The 7,430-nt window shown below is 40.6% G+C and overlaps 1 long non-coding RNA gene across 1 annotated transcript; it reads left to right on the top strand.

Annotated features, from left to right (window-relative positions):
- Positions 1-241: 241 nt before the first annotated feature.
- LOC307037657 lies at positions 242-1,565 on the top strand. The gene is made up of 2 exons (XR_013807745.1): positions 242-987; positions 1,114-1,565. It is a non-coding gene; the product is annotated as an uncharacterized lncRNA (long non-coding RNA).
- The last annotated feature ends 5,865 nt before the right edge of the window (positions 1,566-7,430 follow it).

Raw genomic sequence — 7,430 nt, 5'->3', positions numbered from 1 at the left:
ATACTCTTTCTCGCAGAAAGGAACTTGCCACTGAGGGGGAAGAATGCTACATTAGGAGATCCTAAAAATGGAAATTTTCTGGGTGTCCTTGAGGTCATAGCACGATATGATGTCACACTAGCAGAGCATCTTAGAAAGGTAGCGGCTAAAAAAACCACAGGATATCTTTCCTGGTGCACTCAGAATCAGTGTGCGAAAAAGTACACGTCCCACCGTCCGGGACGTGTTATTTACAATATCGGACAAGTAGATATTTCAATTGACTTGTCCGGCGGACAAGTGACGTTTTTCGCCCTGATTTATTGATAAATTCAGTTTACAAAAGCCAGAACTCATTCGCAAATTGTCAGTGTCCGCCATTGTTTGTTTAGAAATGTTAGTTTCGGTTCTGCTTGTCGATTCCTAAGGGAATGCATCTCGCCGCTTTCTGTACAGTTAGGGCGGGGCGGGGCAGCGCTGGAAGTGTAGCACAGTGGCAGGGTTGGGAAGCAAAACTATGTTCCGAGTAGGAACAAATAACAATTGTCCGGTACCGGGATTAATAAGAGTTGTGGGGACAGGAGGCGAGGCCGAGCCCCGCGGACCACAGCTCTCTCTCTCTCTCTATTCTCCGGATCAGCTGTTCGCTGCATGGTGCAGCTCAGCGTCTCTCTCTCTTTCTACACACAGCGGATCCGCTGCCCGTTTAACAGCCTCATCTTTTTCAAACTTTCTTATGTTCTTTCTCTAATACGTAATGAAGGTTATTAAGCGTTTTAGCTCCTGTGTTGTTAATATTGACCGCCATTTCCTTTATGAAGTGAAGCAGCCTCCCTGTGTCCTCGCGCTGTCCTCACATCCCCGGACCCCCAGACTCGGAGGAGCACAGGGATGTCAGTATTGTTTATGAAGCAGGGTATAGAAAGTACATTATTGAAATGAAAATATTATTTATTTACTTTTACAAACAGTGAGCAGCTGGGCAGCTGCAGCATGTAATACACATGCGTCTTTGAGTTGTAGAAAAGCGCTAGGCCTTATTATTAGGCTACTAATAAGTAGCCTAATAATTAATTATTACTTATTATTATAAGCTATTATTATTAGCCTATTATCATTATATTTAAGGCCTAGCGCTTTTCTACATAGGCAGGTATCAGGCAGGTTGCAGTGTAACATCAGAGGAGACTGGGCCAATTGTACATTCTCAAACTGCACCACTTAGAACTAACTAAACAATGCAGAGATTATTTTTATATAATTGTATTCAATAACCATAAGAAATTAAACAGTATGAAGTGATTTGTAAATAGGAATACAGATTTGACTTAATGTTTTCATAAATATATTTTTCTCCCACTTTATCATGGGACTTATTTTTACCCTCTCAAAGAACCGAAAATAACCAGAATCGAAAAGCAGAACCGGAATCGTTCGAATCCAAACGATACCCAACCCTATGTGTGAAAATGTAAAATACGATGGCGAAGAAGAAGATTCCAGTGGCCCCAATTTTTGTCCATTCTGGACAAGTGAAAAATGTATTCGGACAAGTAAATTGCCAAACTCACTTGTCCATGGACAAGTACTCTCTAAAAACTTTTTCTCACACTGAGAATGAATTTTTAGATTCAATTGCAGACTGTGTACTTGGTAAAATTTGTGCCCAGGTCAAAGCCTCCAAGTACTTTGCTGTGGAGTTGGATTGCACTCCTGACATTTCAAAGCAGGAGCAGGCCTCAGTCATAATCCGGTATGTTCATACGGACGACAAAAAGAAAGCCACCATCAATGAGTCTTTTGTTGGCTTCATAGTTGTGAAGGACACAACTGGTAAAGGTCTCACAGAAACACTGACTGGGGTGCTGGATAGCCTGGGGTTGGAGTTGAAGAATTGTAGGGGACAGAGTTATGACAATGGCTCGAATATGAGAGGTATACACAAAGGTGTTCAAGCCTTGGTGCAGCAGAAGTGTCCAGAGGCACTATTTATCCCCTGCTGTAGCCACAGTCTCAACCTTCTCCTATGTGATGCTGCATCATCAAACAGAGTGTGTCTTACCTTTTTTGGCACTATCCAGAGACTGTACACCATTTTTTCAGCTTTGGTGAAGAGGTGGGATATCCTCAAAGAGTTTGTGGACATTACTAAAGCCTCTCAGTGAAACCAGGTGGGAGGCGAAAATAGACTCTGTCAAAGCTGTGCGTTTCCAGTTAGGGGGGATTCTTGACGCTTTGGAAAAGCTTGAGGAAGTGGAAAAAGACGGCAAAACAGTCTCAGAGGCAAAGTCGCTCTCTGGCGAGATTGTTACCATGGAGTTTCTGATGTGCCTCTTGATTTGGTATGATCTATTGTCAGAGATCACGTTTGTTAGCAAGGCAATGCAAGCAGTGAACATTTCGATGGACACTGCCATAAGGATGATCGATTCTCTGAAAGAATTCTTCTGTAAGTATAGAGAGGAGGGGTTTCAGAAATCCCTTGACATTGCACGCAGACTAGCCATTGAGATGGATGCTTCCCCTGACTTTAAGGAAAGACGTTGCAGAAAGCAAAAGAGATTTCATGGAGATGATTCAAGCACTGGCCATTTTGAACAGGAACCTGAGACCCATTTTAGGTGCATGGTTTTTAATGTTATTGTTGACACTGTAATTCAGGAGTTGTCTGACAGATTTTGCAATCTTCAGCTTGTGTCCGAAAAGTTTAAGTTCATTTACAAAATGGAACACATGACAAAAGCTGAGTTGGAGGAATCAGTGACAAGATATGCACTGGCTACCGATGATGTTTCAAGGGATATCATTCAGGAAATTTACCCAGCAAGCCGTCTACTTAGGGGGCATGAAAAGGCTCTGGATAAACTAAATGTCCTCCTACAGGAGAACCTTGATTTGGTTTTCCCAAATCTGACAGTAGCCCTGAGAGTTTTCCTGACAATGCCTATGACAGTTGCCTCTGCCGAGAGATCATTCAGCAAGCTAAAGCTGATTAAAACATACCTTCGTTCCAACATGAGCAATGATCGCTTAACCCAATTAGCAGTCATTTCAATTGAAAACAGTGTGGCACGAACTGTTTCATTCGATGCAATACTAGATAAATGGGCAAGTGCAAAGGCACGCCATGTTACGATTTAGTAGCAACTAAAGAGTGCTCTACTACAATCTCAGGTAGCAACATTGTTACATAAGCTACATCATTTTTTAATTTTTTTTATTTATTAGCTTATTTGTCAGGGGCCGTGTACAAGACAGTTCAGGTACCAGAGTTAGCTATAAAGTGATTTACATCTGTGGTTGTTGTTAACAGAGTGTGTTCTAATGGATCTTTGTAAGCTTACTTTTGCATTTTAATGTTTTAATGTTTTATGTTGCATTGATTATAATGATTGTAAATGTGTAAATTTGTTTATTATTTAATGATGGTAGACCTACAGTGGCTGATATGCTTTAAAATAAACCCTTATTATTTAAAGGCCATGTCCAGCAGACTTATTTATTTATTATTACTATATATATATATATATAATATATATATAAAAAATTTTTTTTTGGGGGGGGGGGCGCCAAAATTGTTGCTGCATACCCCCCTGACACAGGGCAGCTGCGCCCCTGGCTCATGGTAGCTGAACTGTCAATACCCCAAAACACATTCTTAGATATAAATACCAAATTTGTATTTATTTACTTGTTACATAAGAATAGATCGTATTTGTTAAGTGTCATTATGGGAGAATTACTATTTGTGTGGTACTACTGCCTTATTAGGCCCATATCGAGCAGAGCATATTAAGACCAAAACTCATGTACAACAACTTCCTTACTTGCAATAAATAAGCACTAATTAGAGGGTTATTGAGGAAAAACTCTCAACTAATGGCTTATTACTTGTAGAATATGGTCATGTAGAATAAGGCATTAATAAATGTTTTATAATGACTAATAAAGAGCCAATTTACTGCTAATATGCATGTTAATTAACAACTAGTTGATGGTTAATTTGTGTACCTTAATATAAAGTGTTACCAAAAGTTCTTATTTCTCTCTTAAAATCCAAAGTCAAGCATGAGGTTGTTATGGTTTCAATGTAAACCTAATCAATTTGTTAATTACATCTTTTGTCGATTTAAGAATTATTTTCAGAATTATTTAGAGGCTTAAACAAGGTCTTATACTCTAATAGACTTGCTCAATTGATCTATTTTTTAGCTGTTATGACTAAGACATGTTGTATTCTTGCAAGGATATTTAGATTTCTAATTAATCGTTTCAATCAAAAAATATGCTGCATATCTTTTTAAATACTTACATTTTTAGATCATATTCCATTATATGTTTAACTCACCTGGTGACTGAATTTTGTGTTTTCCTTTACAGAGCATTTCCACCATGAATTGATGTTTCAGTAATTAAGTGTTTGACATCAAACATTTTAATGGGGCAGCAAAAAGCCATCCCAGTTGTCTGAAAGTGGATGGTGCAGAACTTCTGTTTCTACTCATGTGCTAATATCATTTAGGGAAGAAAGTGAAATTAGTGTTTCTAGTTTCATCAATAAAGTGTAGGCGACATCCATCTTTGTGCGCCAGATTTAAAATGAATCACTCGTATTTACCCTATAGGCTAATCCTACCATCTTTCTAAGAATAGAAATTACAACACACTGTGTGTGAGTGTGTAATGCTGAAGCTCTCAGTGTGGACCTGACAGTGAGTCATGTTCCATTCTACATGTTTATTTATATACAGCAGTGGATTTATTAATGCATCCAAATTAGTTTACTTGTTCCCAGTAACTGCTCATCCTGGATTTCCATGGTATGGATCTGATGACTGGAAAGGTTGAAATATCCACACCATTTGGTACGGTTCATTTATAAAGTATTAAGTCCACTTGGGGGAGAACAGATCCTTCTCTCTAGTGGATCGCCGCGGAGCTGTAGATTAACTTTAACATGCTTATTGTAGTTATAAGTGGCAATGGCTTGCGGCCTGTAGCACCATCCTTGATGGAGCATCTATGTGTGCTGGACTTACAGGCAGGGCCGGCCCTGACCAATTTGCTGCCACAGTGGCGTTTTCTCCTGGAGGCCAAGGGAAGCCAGGCTTCCCCTGTTTTTTCGGATTGTAGTTATAATTTTAATAAATAAATAACAACTCTTCGTTTAGTTTCGGAAATTCTATGTTGTGTGTTGCTGCCGGCCCGTCTCTCCCCCATTCTCATTGAGTATTTTACAAAGAGTGAAACAGCGCCCCCTGGATGTTATGGTGAAACAGTAGATTGCACTCTCTGTTGCGAGAGGAGGCCAGCCGAAATTGGCTTCCCTTGGTGAAAAAAAATTGAGGGATTGACCAATCAGACAAGGCTCACGTCATGCCCCTGCCAACCGCTGCCAACCTGTGATTGGTCAGGGCCATGCCAAGGGAAGCCAGAGGCGGCTGGCTTCCCTTGCCTCACAATCCAATCAAATCGCATCAACTGAGTGTTGCAGTGATGCGTCCTGAAACCCGGAAGTAAGCAGTGCTCGGTTTACCTCGACAAAAAAGCAATGGGATTTCTCCACAAGGTTTTGGAAAATAGCTCGAAATAAGGTCAGTGGAAAACGAACCTGTTAGATAAATGCACGTTTTGTTCAGTCGGATAATATCCACATGTCTACTCTACTTTTATAATTTTTGAATCATAAATCTAATCGATAGAAGATAGATAGCGCCACTGCACCACTCTCACAGCCGTTAGAAAGTAGCAAGCAACTGAAGCAAGTGCAATTATGGAGGGTGGAGATTTGAAAAAAAATAATTGTACTAAACTTCCGCTACAGCAGCAACAACAAATACAATCTGATGACAGGCCAATGCCCAAACTGGAGCTGTGTACAGCGAGCAACAAAGGAGCGAATCGGACGTAAAACGTTAAAGGTCTGATTTAGTTTGTGAATGAATGCTTATTAGAGTTTCGGCTGGAGAGTGCGTGCGGACCTGTCGGTTAGATAACAGGCGTGTGTAAGTCCTGCATCTGTATGATACACATGTGTGTAAAATGATACTGGGTGCTGTAATCACTCATCTGGTTACATTATTACATTGACCACCACACCCCCGACCCAAAAGAAAGGACGTATTATTGGCTTCCCCTCATTTTTTCCCCACGCCACGCTACTGATAGGCGTGCGCTTACGATTGTGGCATGACCACCACAACAGAAAGATATGGACACAAGATGTGTGCAAATGTATTTAGTATCCTATCCATTTGAACATGATTTAAGTGTGGGTGGGGGGGGGACCTAACATCCTCTAGGGGGGTCCGGGGGGCATGTTCCCCCGGAAAGATTATTTTTTCTTAACCTCCTAAGACCCAAGCTGTTTTTTTATATGCATTTTTTATTTCTCTTTGCTATTTGGGCTTATTGGAACCTGATAAGTATAAAAACTAAGTATCATCTTTTGACATGATGTACTTTTAGAGAAAAATGATGTCCACATATGTGGACACCCGTTCTGAATTTCCATAAAACACATTAAAGTCACCTTTTTGTAATAGAGTGAAAAACTATTTTATTTCCACCTTGAACACAGCAGTTTTTTCCTGGCTGCTTTTGCATGTATTAATAACTTATACACACATAATTTTGCTTGTTTTGCAACATGTTTTGAACATCTGAGAGTAAAAAAAACATGAAAACACTGCATTTTTGCTCCTTTTGGACTGTCACAACTACAGTACGGCTCACTTAAAATGCTACAAACAGTTGCAGGAAGACACCATATGCCTGTAACAAAATATAAAACATTCAAAGCATTTTGCATTGTCACTGTTGCATCTAATAATACCAGGCTACTATTGTATGTGTCTTGAACATCATTGTGAAAAAACAAAACAACATGAAAAAAACTAAACATTTTTGCCCCCTTTGGACAGTCACCGTTACAGTATGGCTTATGTGAAATGTTGTATTGGTCATGTAAAAAAAAAAATAGGACTGCCCTTTTCTTTAGGAACATGTACACACCTATGTGTGAAAGGCTGTGTAACAGTTGCGATCGCCTTGCAAGCACAAGAACACTTTGCAGGTCACACAACGCACTCGGGTTCTTCCAGTGCAGCCTGCTACCCTGCAGCGCGCCGCGTTCTTGAGGCTGATCATCTCTGGGAGATGGGCATTCGCCTTCCTGCGGACCGAGACATGGGGCACTGCCGTCAAAGGACGTTTCATCCCTTGATTTGAGTTGTCTTCTTCCTCTGACTGTTCAGAGAGGTCTGCATCGCTTCCTTGACCGTGATGCTGGGCCAAGAGGGTCGTAGCCATTTCCGTACGGAACTCAAGGAACTGCATGATGCTCTTCTTTGGTGCAGCACATATTGCGAGGTATTTGCGGTAGAGTAGCCAGCTGTTGGCTAAAGCCAGATCCGTGAAGTGCATTAGCATCCGCATCGTCCACTTCTTAG

Source organism: Notothenia rossii (assembly GCF_949606895.1).
Source record: "Notothenia rossii genome assembly, chromosome: 4".
Lineage (NCBI taxonomy): Eukaryota > Metazoa > Chordata > Actinopteri > Perciformes > Nototheniidae > Notothenia > Notothenia rossii.
This window is presented reverse-complemented; position numbering and strand designations above follow the sequence as displayed.